This window comes from Narcine bancroftii, chromosome 7 (assembly GCF_036971445.1).
Source record: "Narcine bancroftii isolate sNarBan1 chromosome 7, sNarBan1.hap1, whole genome shotgun sequence".
In the NCBI taxonomy this organism is placed as follows: domain Eukaryota; kingdom Metazoa; phylum Chordata; class Chondrichthyes; order Torpediniformes; family Narcinidae; genus Narcine; species Narcine bancroftii.
Genome location: NC_091475.1, coordinates 79,534,606 through 79,549,009, shown reverse-complemented (window position 1 = coordinate 79,549,009; position 14,404 = coordinate 79,534,606). Strand labels below are relative to the sequence as shown.

The 14,404-nt window shown below is 45.0% G+C and overlaps 1 long non-coding RNA gene across 1 annotated transcript; it reads right to left on the bottom strand.

Moving 5' to 3' along the window:
- Window positions 1–4,361: 4,361 nt before the first annotated feature.
- LOC138739884 (uncharacterized) lies at window positions 4,362–13,950 on the bottom strand. Its single transcript, XR_011342520.1, has 3 exons — window positions 13,889–13,950; window positions 11,142–11,364; window positions 4,362–6,035 (listed from the first exon to the last, which is right to left on the bottom strand). It is a non-coding gene; the product is annotated as an uncharacterized lncRNA (long non-coding RNA).
- Window positions 13,951–14,404: the final 454 nt, after the last annotated feature.

The window sequence follows — 14,404 nt, the reverse complement described above, 5'->3', positions numbered from 1 at the left end:
GGCTATCATCTTGACAGTGGTTCTGATGGCTGGGTGCACCAGGTTGTGCACCATGTCAAAAACCTGCCATCTCCAGAATGCTGGTATGATGGGGCAGGATTTGCCAGTGGACATATCACACAGGAGCGTCTGGGTACCCGGGCTGATGGTGACGTCATCTAGACTGAGCTCTGAGACCATCATCTTGTACGCAGGTATCTCATGTTCTGTCTGTTGTGATTTGGCCAGGTCCACATAATCTCTCCCATGGGATAAGATCTGGATGGCCTGAATCACCAGTTGTGACAGTGTGTTGGCCACTATGTTGGTTTTACTGGCAATGTGTTCAATGTCCATGGTAAACTCAGATATGCAGGACAGGTGACTTTGCTGCCTGGCTTACCACAGGTCTGATACTTTGTTGAAGGTGAAGGTTAATAGTTTGTAGTCTGTGAAAATCTTAAATTGCCTCCTCTCCAAAAAGTATCTGAAGTATCGGTCCGCAAGGTACAGTGCCAAAAGTTTGCAATCGAAGGCACTGTACTTAAGTTTAGGTGGCCCGAGGTGTCTGCTAAAGAACGCCAGGGGCTTCCATTGTCCTTTTATCAACTGTTTGAACTTGCCCCCGACCACCATGTTGGAGGCATCTACTGTGAGGGCGGTGCACAGAAGCGTAGCATTGGAAGAACATCTTTTTGCCTTCTGGAATGCCTCTGATGCTTCCCTGTCCCAGGTTACCTATTTTCTTTCCCCGCCATGAGTGCAAACAGGAGGCGCATGATGTGGGCTGCTGCCAGTTTGAAACAGTGGTAAAAATTGATCATACTGGCAAATTCCTGGAGGCCCTTCACTGTGTGGGGTTTGGTGAAATGCCTAACGGCCTCTACCTTTTTAGGCAGGAGTGTTATCCCATTTTTGTTGATTCTGTGGCCCAGGAAGTCAATTGTCTCTAGCCTGAACTGACATTAGCCCGGGTTGATTGTAAGTTCAGGCGAGTGCACAGTTGTCTTAGGTGGGCCACATGTTCTTTGCGATTGCGAGTGGCTATTAGGATATCGTCCAGGTAAATGAATGTGAACCTGAGGTCCTGGACTACCACGTCCATTAATCTCTGGAAGGTCTGACCTGCATTCTTGAGACCAAAAGGCATTCTTAGGGACTCTAACAGCCTCAGGGAGGAGATAATCTTGGTTTTAGGGATGTCATCGGGGTGGACCAGTATTTTATGATAGCCTTGGATGAGGTTGACCTTCGAAAATATTCGTGCCCCCTGTAGGTTCATGGTTAAATCCTGTATATGTGGTACAGGATATCTGTCTGGTGTGGTGGCTTTGTTGAGGCGGCAGTAAGTCTCTGCCTGGCCTCCATCCACCTGCTGCCTTTGGTACCAAATGCAAGGGGGAGGCCTGGGGACTGTCGGAATGCCGCAATATCCTCAGTTCCTCCATCTTTATAAATTCTTCTTTTGCGAGGTTGAGTTTCTTGGTGGGGGAGGCAGTGCGGCCTGGCATGAAGTGGGGGCCCATCTGTCAGGACATGGTGCCATACCCAGTGCTTGGGCTCGGCTAAGGTAAACCAGGATAAGCACAAACTCATTGTTGGAGAGCATGACAGAGTTGAGGTGGGCAGCTGGTAATTTGGTTTCACCCAGGGAGAAAGTCTGAAAAGTCCTGGTGTGCACCAAATGCCACTCTTTGAGATCCACTAGCAGGCAGTGGTCCTGGAGAAAGTCTGCCCCCAGGAGTGGTTGTGCCACCACCGCCAGTGTAAACATCCATGTGTACCGGCTGTAGCCAAAATGGAGTGGGATGGTGTGGGTGCCGAAGGCCCTTATACTGCTACTATTCACCGCTCTCAGGGCCAGGCCAGGTTTCCTGTTCTGGGTGTCATAGGCTGAGGTGGGGGAAGGACACTGATCTCAGCACTCATGTTGACCAGGAAACATTGTCCCATGGGGGAGTCCCAGATGTGGAGGAGGCTGTCTCGTTGGCCAATTGCCGTAGCCACTAGTGATGGTTGGCTTCAGCGTTTCCCTGAAATGCGCAGAGGGGTGGCATCAGTGGTACTGATCGGTGGGGGAGTCCACTTGCCTTTCCTTTGATTGTTGCAGCCTCGGTGTTTGCTGTGTGCGTGGCCAGCAACCTGTTCCACCATGGCACTGCTGCCTCTCTTCACTCTCCAGAGCACATCTGCCCAAGCGGTGACTTTCCTGGCGTCACTGAAGTCCTCGTCGGCGAGCAGCAGTCAGATATCCTCAGGCAGCTGTTCCAGAAAAACCTGCTCAAAAATCAGGCAAGGCATGTGCCCTTCAGCCAAGGCCAGCATGTCACTCATGCTCTATACCCCAGGCTATCCATGTGCCACAGTTGGGCGGTGCGCTTGCGTGTGAGAGCCAGAAAGATCAGGTTAAAAGCTCTTTGAGAGCATCATGTTTGCCTTGTTTTGGAGACTGTCACAGGAAATCGTTGACTCTTACTACTATGTCCTGGTTGAGCGAGCTCACCATGTATTAGTACTTCGAGGCATCGGCGGAGATCTGTCAGAGCTGGAATCACATCACTGCCTGCGCTGTCCAGAATGTTGACAGCTTCAAGGAAACTGTGAGTATGGTTGACTGGTCGGTCATCTTCAGGTCCAAATGCCACTTGGACCAGTCGGGGTCACCAATATAGTAGGTGCTAGAGCAGAGAGTGGAAGAACGACACAAACTCGATGTGATTATAGTCAAGACTGGTTTATTGAACTCTCTGCTCCTACTTATATAGTACCTGCTTCCCACCACTGGGCTCGGTTTCCCCGTCATTGTCAATGGAAGTGATGTCAATGGCGTTCCCATTGCACGGGGAGTCAGCTGGGGAGAAAGGCCATTAGCCTGCGCGGGACTTGAGAGATCTCAGTGTTCATCCGCCATTTTGTGTTACAATGTTTTGTATAAGTAAAGCAGGAGAAAAAAACAACCAGCAGCAGAAGGGCTGGTGCCTACAAGAGGTAAATGGAAGGTGATCGGCAAAAGGGAAGAGCAGGAGTTGTTCCCATCCAAAATTACTGTGGCTGTGGATTCATCAGCACCTTAAAGAAATAGAAGCAGGAAGAAATCATTCATCCCCTCCAGCCTGTGCCACCATTTGAGTCTCAAGACAATGGATATGATTGTGGACCAGGAGGGTTGTTAGAAACAGAAGTACCTTTAAAGAAATTGCTCGAGACAAATATTGAGAACAAAGAACATTTATTACAACAACAATGCAAAGTTGGATGCTTCCCCTTACCCTGGGAATACACACATACACTGGGGCTCACCCAACTTTTATACAGTAAATTTCAGTATCAGAATACCCTCCCTCTTACATTCTTCTGCCCCCTGGATGGGTTTGGCATAGGCAATCCTTCCTGCCTACATGCAGTTTCAGTATACTTGGAGGACCAGGGGGTATCCTGTCAGTGTCTTCTCATGCCATTATTCCCATTGTCCTTATTCACAACCTTGCCCTTGTCCCCATTCACACCTTTCCGACTCTCAGGGCTACAGTCCCTTCATATTGCAGGGTTCGTTAATCTTGTCTAGGGTTTACTAGTTAAATATGCATACTTGAAAAATCTGTGTATGGCTTACTAATTATATATGTATAACTTGCTAATACAATCTAAGGTTTTCTAATTATTTATGCAAGCCTTGCTAATTCTATCTGGGGCTTGGCGAACCTTATCTCGTTCAGACTAACTTCTATTCTCAATTGTCTGTCCTTACCTCCTTCATTCAGTGAACTTGCTGCTCTAGGAGATTCTTATCCTACTCAGACAGTGTCAGCTTCCTGCCTTCTAATATCCATGTCTCATGTTGGTTGTATTGGCTTCATTCATTTACTTATGTATCTATTTTATTTTCTTCATGTTCATATTGCAATATCAGTTTTTCTCATCTCTCACAATCCTCACTTTTCTTTTAGATCAGTAATACTGATCTCACACAATGATCAGTGTTACTGATCTCAGTGTTACTGGTCTCTCACAATCCTCCGTTTTCTTTTAGATCAGTATTCTTTCTTTGGCTTGGCTTCGCGGACGAAGATTTATGGAGGGGGTAAAAGTCCACGTCAGCTGCAGGCTCGTTTGTGGCTGACAAGTCCGATGCGGGACAGGCAGACACGGTTGCAGCGGCTGCAGGGGAAAATTGGTTGGTTGGGGTTGGGTGTTGGGTTTTTCATCCTTTGCCTTTTGTCAGTGAGGTGGGCTCTACGGTCTTCTTCAAAGGAGGTTGCTGCCCGCCAAACTGTGAGGCGCCAAGATGCACGGATTGAGGCGTTATCAGCCCACTGGCGGTGGTCAATGTGGCAGGCACCAAGAGATTTCTTTAGGCAGTCCTTGTACCTTTTCTTTGGTGCACCTCTGTCACGGTGGCCAGTGGAGAGCTCGCCATATAACACGATCTTGGGAAGGCGATGGTCCTCCATTCTGGAGACGTGACCCATCCAGCTGGATCTTCAGCAGCGTGGACTCGATGCTGTCGACCTCTGCCATCTCGAGTACTTCGACGTTAGGGATGAAAGCGCTCCAATGGATGTTGAGGATGGAGCGGAGACAACGCTGGTGGAAGCGTTCTAGGAGCCGTAGGTGATGCCGGTAGAGGACCCATGATTCGGAGCCGAACAGGAGTGTGGGTATGACAACGGCTCTGTATACGCTTATTTTTGTGAGGTTTTTCAGTTGGTTGTTTTTCCAGACTCTTTTGTGTAGTCTTCCAAAGGCGCTATTTGCCTTGGCGAGTCTGTTGTCTATCAGTGTTACTGATGTGGTAAAGTGGAACGTGGTGGTTTTCCCAGCCGGTCAATAAACGGATAGCAGTCTCCGTGTCCTCAGAAAGATGTTGGGAACCGTACATCCTTTGGGTGAAAGTGTTTTGACGAAAGAGTTGATGATTTAAACGATGTGCACAAGTCTGTATGTAGGGAAGCAGTAAGATGGTGAGAATAATGAGTCCAGCTGATAAAAGGGTTGTGAGTATCAGACTCCAGTAACCGGTGAAAAGTCCAGTCCATCCCACAGAGGACCGAGGTTGCAAAGTCTGTACCTGGGCATGGGAAGTTTTTTGAAGTCCTGAAGAAGTGTTCTTAACCGCCTGCCCGTTGTGAGTAGTGTCTTTAAGGAGTCTTTCACACGTGCTGCCTTCAGCAGCGAACCTGTAATCGAGAGGCAGGCGGTTTTGTTGAAGTGTGCTTGGTAAACGTTGTTTATCTTCAGCCCGTAACCTCAGGGCCATTGTGTCCTGTTGGATGATGATGCCCAAGGCTGCATGGAGTCTGATTAGATGTTTCAGATGGCAAGGAGCGTTAGCGATCTGTAGCCGCTGTTGCCGTTTATAACTGGAACTTCCCTTAACGACGCAGTAGAAAGGATTGTGAATGCCGGAGGAACCCAAAGGATGTTTGAGAAAAGACCAGTCTGGGAAGGATTGTGCATTAAGATTAGAGATGTGTGTTACAGTATGAGTATAATTGAAGTTGTGAGTCGAAGCCTGTCTGTGTACATTAGCAAACGTCTTCTCTCTCTCTCTCTCTCTGACAGGTGCATTGGTTACTAACATTCAGTGTGTCTTTGTCATATTGCTCTCTTTGTGCTACAGGTTTAGAACTCATACCTTTAATATCTATGTGGGAAGTTAAGTGAAGGTCGCTACAGCTGTTCTGGTCCCCTGGTCCGTATTGGAATCCCTTATTAAAGCATATCTCACTATGGCTAAAAACTAAATCTACACCTTGTCTAAACTCTAAAGGAAAAAATTGTGACCTCTGCTGCCCCTATTCCAGGAGGATTTAATACATTGCGAGTAATTAAGTGATGTCCCAGAAATGGAGAAGCAACAATTAAACAATACAATAAAGAATAAAAAGAACATTACGGCACTTTTTCACGGCGTAGTGTAAGTTTCAGGTCAGAAGGATGAAGCACTGCACACCAGGTGTAGGGTTGAGTTTGACTTTCGTGATGCTGTGGTTCGGTAGCTGGTTTAATTCGTTGGATGTGGGTCCTGCCTTTTTCTCTCGTTCGCACGGCAGTGTCTGAAATCAAAAGTACACAGTAGGGACCATCCCAGGCAGGTTTCAGTTGGTTATCTTGCCATGCTTTGACATAAACCCAATCCCCAGGCTTAATAGAATGGATAGGAAACTCCAGGGGTGGAGTTTGGGCTAATAATCCCTTCTGTTTCAGGTCGTGTATAGAAGTAGAAAGACCCTGTAGAAATTTTGAAATGTATTGATCATTAGCCTCAGGGATAGGGGAATCAGTGTGGAATCCCATAAATGGAAGTCCAAACATCATTTCGTATGGTGAGACTGCAAGGTCTTTACGAGGGGCTGTGCAAATTCTAAGCAGGGCCAATGGTAAAGATTTAATCCAGGAGAGGCCAGTCTCTTCATGAAGTCGAGTGAGTTGATTTTTCAAAATTTGATTCATTCTTTCAACTCGACCTGAACTTTGGGGGTGCCATGGGGTATGTAGCTGCCAGTCTATTCCCAGTTTCTTGCAGACACCCTGGAGAACCTGAGAGGTAAAATGTGTACCTCGGTCTGAATCAATGGTTTGAATCAGACCATATCTTGGAATCACAGATTCAATAAGTATTCTGATCACAGTGATAGCTCGATCATTCGGGGTGGGGAAAGCTTCAACCCATCGTGTAAAATGATCTACCATGACTAGAAGGTATTTGTAAATACCAATTTTAGGAAGTTCTGTAAAATCAACTTGTATGCGTTGAAACGGGCGAACTGCGATGTCGCGACCGCCAGGCAGTACAGGGCGCATAGATTTCTTATTGATTCTCTGACAGATCGGACAGCTGCGAGTAGTAAGTTTAGCAATTGTATATATACCGGAGCAGTGTAAAGATCGTTGAATGGCATCAACAAGCGCCTGGGTTCCCCAATGTGTCTGTTGATGTAGCTGATCTACCACTTGGCGGGCTAATGCTTTGTTAAGGACTTGACGTCCGTCTGCCGTCCACCACAACCCGTCGGCAGTTTGGCGAAATTCCTGATCTTTCATTGAGATCTCCTCTTCCCGTGAAAAGATGGGGTTTTTTTTAATCTCTAGTGGTGTGGGCAGTAATAGGTGGATGTGAATCTTTTCCGCAAGTGCAGCCTGTTTGGCAACTGCATCAGCCTGTCTGTTGCCGTGAGCTTCAGGACTGTCACCACTTTGATGTCCTCGGACATGTACTACGGCTATTTCAGTCGGGAGCGTCAGAGCATCTAGGGATTGGACAATTAAGTGCTCATGGGCTAACTTCTGTCTTTTACCAGTTATCATTCCTCGTTCTTTCCAGATCTTCCCAAAGGTGTGGACTACACCAAAAGCGTACTTAGAGTCAATGTAGATAGTGCCTATTTTGTTCTCTAAGCCGTGGAGTGCTCTACATAGGGCGTATAATTCACAGGATTGCGCTGACCAATGACCAGGGAGGCGACTGGCTTCAATCACCAGTCCTTGCTTCCCATCCACTACACTATACCCAGTATAGCGAGTTCCTGCAATGCATCATGAAGAGCCGTCAATAAACCATCTTTCACCTTCTTTTAAAGGGACATCAGTTAGATCTTCTCTAATTTTGGTTTGTAGGTCTATAACTTCTAAGCACCCATGTTCTAATTCATTTGTGGAATTGTCCAAATTTGGAGCAACGAGGAAGGCTGCTGGGTTGAGGGTTTTAGTCGTGAGCAAGGTCAAATCATCCCTATCCATTAGGATCGTTTCATATTTTAAAATTCTAGAGTCCGTGAGCCATCTCCCAGCACACTGTAAGAGAATATTGCGGACTGTGTGAGGGGTATGAACTATCATAGGGGTGCCGAAAGTAATTTTTCGTCCTTCCTCAACTAAAACAGCAGTGGCTGCGATGGCTTGTACACATTCTGGCCAGCCACGACAAACGGGGTCTAAAACCTTTGATAGAAAAGCCACTGGTTGTCTATAGCCTGCCCTGTCCTGGGTTAGTACTCTGGTGGTTACACCTCCTTTGGCATTAGTATATAAATCAAAAGGCTTATTTAAGTCGGGTAGTGCCAAGACTGGGGCATGCGTAAGGCTATGTTTAACGAAGTTAAAATCTTTAATCTCATTGTCTGTCCAGACAAGAGCTCCAGTCCCTATTATCGTGAGTTTATCATAAAGAAATTTGACAAGGCTAGAATAATTTTCCATCCAGATTCTACAGAATCCCACTAAGCCAAGGAATTTCCTAAGTTCCTTGGCATTTTTGGGAGGGGGAATCTGCAGAATACCAGCTATTCTCTCTGGACTAATTTTCCTGCTTCCCTGACTCACTAGATGTCCTAAGTATTTGACTTCCGATTGTACAAATTGTAGTTTGGATTTGCTGACTCTAAGACCTTTTTTCTCTAAAAAATTTAAAAGTGCAACAGTAAATTCTTTAGCCAATTCGTACGTTCTTCCAGTAATTAACAAGTCGTCAACGTATTGTATTAGCTGACAATTGTCTCTCCGAGGAGCCTCATCTAGTATCTGTTCTAGGACCTGACCAAATAAATTTAGAGATTCTGTAAAGCCCTGAGGAAGGACAGTCCACCGGTATTGATTTTTACGTCCAGTGAAAGGGTTTTCCCATTCAAAGGCAAACATGTCTCTACTTTCTGTTGCCAATGGACAGGTCCAGAATGCGTCTTTGAGATCAATGACACTGAACCATGCATTTTGGGGATCGATTTTACTCATAATAGTATAGGGATTAGGTACAACAGGGTGACGGGTGAGAATGATTTTGTTCAACTCCCTTAAGTCCTGCACTAATCGATAGGTACCGTCTGGTTTCTGGACAGGTAAAATCGGGGTATTAAAGGGTGACATACAAGGTTCGAGTATACCATCCTTAAGCAACTGGTCAATTACGGGCTGCAGACCTTTTCGGCCAGCCATAGGAATTGGGTATTGTTTTCTTCTAATTGTTTGTTGCGAGTCTTTTAAAGTTACTTGTAGGGGAGGAATGTCTAGAACTCCTCTATTGCCTTTTTCTGCCCATACTCTTGGATTTATAAGTTCTTGATCTTCCTCGCTTAAAATATAAAATTGAACCCCGATGCCTGATTCTAGTGGTCTGGTACCGATAGCCAATTGGTCCTGTAAGTCTCGTCCTAATAAGCATACTCCAGCTTGGGGAAGTAGTAGAAGATCCTCTACTATTAACTTATTTCCCATTTGGATTCTGACCTCTCTTAATACAGGGACTGTGAAGTCTCTTCCTCCCACCCCCGAAACTATCATTGTCCCTTCTATTCTAACCCCCTTTGGTTGGTGTAAAATACTAGATTGGGCTGCTCCAGAATCAACTAAAAATATCATGTTGTCACTGTGGGGTCCTATGCATAAATTAACTAATGGTTCTCCGTGCAGCCCCACGGTGTGTATTGACTGAGAACCGTGACCCCCCTATTCATAATCTGCTTCTATCAGGGCATAGGATCGGGTGTCCCTGGCTCGCAGTGGGCAATCCTTTTTAAAGTGTCCTTCTTTTTTACAATGGAAACAGACAAATGCTCCTGTTTCCCAATCTCTACCTGGGTTTCTAAGGTGCCCCGGGAAGGGTCGTCGTCCCCGGAATCCTCCTCTACTCCTCCATCTACTGGGGTCCCCACTTCCCCACCCGTGGCTCCCCTCACTGCATACAGGAGCTGGCACACAGTCCCTACCTTTTTCATGTCGCTCATCTACTACCTCTCTGACTGCTTGGATTAAAATTTTTGCCTTCCCTTTCTGCTTATCTTCAGACCTCTGGACAAATGCTTTCTGTGCAATCTGTAGTAGCTGGGTAATTCCTTGCTCATGCCAATTTTCCGTTTTTTGTAATTTTCTTCTAATGTCTGGGGCTGAGTTGGTAACAAAACCAGTTAGTACCAATTGTTCCCCTGCTGGGGATTCTATGTCGAGACCCCCATATTGCTGTATTGCCGTGTGCAATCCATTCAGAAATGCGGAGGGGGTCTCGTCGGAACCTTGAGGAACCTCAAAGGCTTTCTTGAAATTCTGTCCCTTTGGGACAGATTCCTTGATTCCTCTTATCAAATTAACCCTGTATTCTTCCATCAATTCCCGACCGTCATTGGTATTTTTATCCCAATTAGGTCTTGCCAAGGGGAATTTAGTTTCTCCTGGTACCGCATCTGGTCCCCCTTGGTGATCCCTATCCCAGACTCTAATCCCTGCCTGGCGGATCATTCCACGCTCATCCAAAGTAAACAGAGTCTTAAAGATAGATGTTAACTCCTCCCAAGTATATAGATTTGGTCCCAAAAATTGGTCTAACTGTTCGGCACATCCCTGGGGATCTTCTATCAGGGAGGTCAGTTCTTTCTTAAAGTTACGCACTTCAGTAACTGGTCAGTACTGGTACGAAACCAAGACCCTCTCCTACGGGAACTTCCCGCAGGGGTTGCATCCAGTTCGTTTCTGGCTTATTAGGTCTGGGTTCCTGCTCCCTGGGAGATGGATTGGGGGGTTCTGCCCTTTCTTCCTGAAGAGTCTCACACTGTTCTAAATTTAAGTTTCCTCTCTCTCCTGTCAACGGAGGTGGTAATCGAGTGCTTTGTGAGCGAGTCATCATACCACTCCTGCTCTCTTCTCTAGTGGTGGGGGAGGTGGGGGAGGTGCAGAAGGGTAGGTTATAGGAGGGGGAGGAAAGATAAGAGCCGGCATAGGAGGAACATAAGGTGGAGGGAGGGAATGTAGCACATCCCACCCTTGTGGTTCAGGGACAAAAGGTTCCTCCTCTCTCTTGTCCTTGTACTCTTTTTCTTTCAAAACCAATTGATCACACGATCCCCTAAGCCAGCAGGCTGCATATTCCCTGCTCTTTAGGTTATCTCTCTGGTTTTGATAGAGCCAGATGTTCAAAGCTTGACACATCCAGTCATCCTCGGATCCGAGCTTTGGCCAGTACACGGAGCTCCCTTTAATCGGGTATTTAACCCATTCTATACAACAATACCTGACCATGGTCAGTTTGTCCTTTCCACGGGTCCTTCCCGTGCCCCACTCAGATAACATCAACCCAAGCGGGCTGTATGTAGTTATCTGATTCTCACATCCTTTACCAGGACTCTTCCTTGCTACCCATACTTCCCATACTGATAGGCAAGTAAAATTCCTCTTACCGGGTTCCAGTAGCAATGCTCTAGCGCGCTTCCTTAACGTTCTTCCGTCATTTGTTCTCAATGCCTCTTCTCGGATATCACTCGCTTCTTCCACTGACCAGCCACCCGTTCTCCGTGAGTCCAGCCGAATCAGCTGGGGTGCACCTACTCTCGTCGTTGGGCACTCTGTCAGTGGAGGGAGTGTGATCCCGGATGAGCCCCCATTTATTAGAAACAGAAGTACCTTTAAAGAAATTGCTCGAGATAAATATTGAGAACAAAGAACATTTATTACAACAACAATGCAAAGTTGGATGCTTCCCCTTACCCTGGGAATACACACATAAACTGGGGCTCACCCAACTTTTATACAGTAAATTTCAGTATCAGAATACCCTCCCCCTTACATTCTTCTGCCCCCTGGATGGGTTTGGCATAGGCAATCCTTCCTGCAGTTTCAGTATACTTGGAGGACCAGGGGGTGTCTTCTTATGCCATTATTCCCATTGTCCTTATTCACAACCTTGCCCTTGTCCCCATTCACACCTTTCCGACTCTCAGGGCTACAGTCCCTTCATATGCAGGGTTCGTTAATCTTGTCTAGGGTTTACTAGTTAAATATGCATACTTGAAAAATCTGTGTATGGCTTACTAATTATATATGTATAACTTGCTAATACAATCTAAGGTTTTCTAATTATTTATGCAAGCCTTGCTAATTCTATCTGGGGCTTGGCGAACCTTATCTCGTTCAGACTAACTCTACTTCTATTCTCAATTGTCTGTTCTTATCTCCTTCATTCAGTGAACTTGCTGCTCTAGGAGATTCTTATCTTACTCAGACAGTGTCAGCTTCCTGCCTTCTAATATCCATGTCTCATGTTGGTTGTATTGGCTTTATTCATTTACTTATGTATCTATTTTATTTTCTTCATGTTCATATTGCAATATCAATTTTTCTCATCTCTCACAGGGTGAAGGTTGACCACTGTGCATTAGACATCAAGGGCCCCATCGTGGAGAGAGAGGAGAGGAAAAAATTCCTTGGTGTGCATACAATGGACCATCTATCCTCGATTACATCACCTTCTCATTAGTCAGGAAGTAGGAGCAATGACTACACCTCATGAGTTGAGGAGGGAAAGGCCACCAGCTCCCATCTTGACAATCTTTTACTGGTACACAATTGAAAATGTCCTGTGTGTCTGTATCACTGTGTCATATGATAGCTTCAAAGCATTGGGCCAGAAGTTAATACAGAGGATCATCAAAATTGTCAAGATCACTGGGGTTTCCCCTTTCCTCCTTGCATGACATTCACCCAGTTAAATAGGGCACAAAGAATTATGGAGGGCCCTTTCCATCCTTCACAGTATCTTTGACCCAATGCCATCAGGAAGGACGTATAGGAGCATCAAAATCAGGACTATCAGGCTGTGAAAATGCTTCTTCCTACAGGCTGTGAGATTGATGAACAGTATAGGAGGATCAAAATCAGGATTATCAGGCTGGGAAAATGCTTCTTCCTACAGGCTGTGAGATTGATGAACAGTATCGTGTAACCAAGTAAATCATCCCATGTAGTGCTATCAATGACCACTCGCAGACACGAAGCAAGAAGTCAAAGGCTTTATTAATCAGAAAACCCAGGCATGCCTCTACATGCTGCTGGCAGGTATGAGGGAGGAGTCTAGGGTTCTCAGCCTTTATTAGAGGATCTTATGGGGAGGGGCTATAGGTAGAGAAGGCATGCCAGCCTTCCCAGTCTATTGAGGACATGCCTGGACATGCCCGCAGTACTGTGTTCCACCACTTCCCAAAATGTGTGTGTGTTTGTGTGTGTGTGTGTGTGTGTGTGTGTGTGTGTGTGTGTGTGTGTGTAATTTTTAAAAAAAATTATATTGTATGTATATATTATGTGATCCTTATGTGCAGTGTATGTGTGTGTACCATGGTCCAGGGAAATGCTGTTACGTCAGGTTGTACATGAACAATCAGATGATAATAAACTTGAACTTGATAAGAACATTTTCCTCAGCATCTTTTATGGAGCACCCCACATCCCAACTCCCTTAACCTCCAAGAATCTATCAATGTCTGTCTCTAAATATCTGCAACGAGCAAGGAGGAGGGGCCTAATGGAAATCACTTCCAAGAGCCAGCTGAATGGTATCATTCCATGTTGCATGATTCTGACTTGAAATGGTTATAAATATATTAAATCAGTCAAAGAAGATCATAAAACACAATCATGAAGTAACTTTTTTGTATCTATATTTGTTCAAATTATATATTATTTTTCTCATTATATCCTTATCATACACAAAACAATATTCTTATTGCTAATTCCCCAGGCATACCAGTGCTGTATCTACTAACATGATTCACAAACACAATTTTATATAGTTGAAATAATCACCATCATTTTGTTTCCTCTGCATCTCAAGTGGGGAATCTATTTCCAGTACCAATGAACATTTATAGTAAGAGTTTCCTTCCATTAATACTTAAATCTGCAACTGTTTGTTATCGCTTGGACCCTTCTCAGGAATTTCAATGATAATAATTTCCATTTATCCAACAAGAGAAAGTAAATGAAAAGTTGAGGAAAAGCCAAGCTTTCGAAAGGCTAAATTATGAATGGATTATATGGGACAGAGATTAGCAGAGACCACAGCAAGAGAGTGACCAAACCTGGCAATTAAATATTACAGAATATCTGATATTTTCCAGAGTCAAAAAGGTAAGAAAAATGAGCGATTACTTACAGTAAGTTGAGATGTCAGTAACAGTAGTTAGGTTCTTGGCTTAGCTGATCATGGTCTAGAATTGAAATAAATTTGGGTGGAGTTAAGAAACACAGATTACTTTAATGGGAGTTATATGTGGACTATTATATTTTAATAGGGCTTTAGAACAGAGTATGTATTACCAAAAAATTAGAAGTGCATGTAACATGCACAAAACATTAATCATATGGGATTTTGATCTCCATTGAAAATGGACAAGAAGAATCATATGAAGAATATAGTGGATAGATTCCTGAAATGTGGACGAGATGGATTTCTTGATCAGGAAATGTTGGAAAAATTCAGCAGCTCAGGCAAAGTCTGTGGAGAAAAAAAAGAGATGACAGTTCCATGGTGGGAACTGGGAAGAAGAGAAGGAAATTCATCTGATTAGCAGAGAAGGTGTCAAGAGTGATTGGCGGACCAAGGGGAATTTCTATGATAGGAATGATACTGGATGACCAAATGTGGTGGATGCAGGAGAAGTTATGGAAT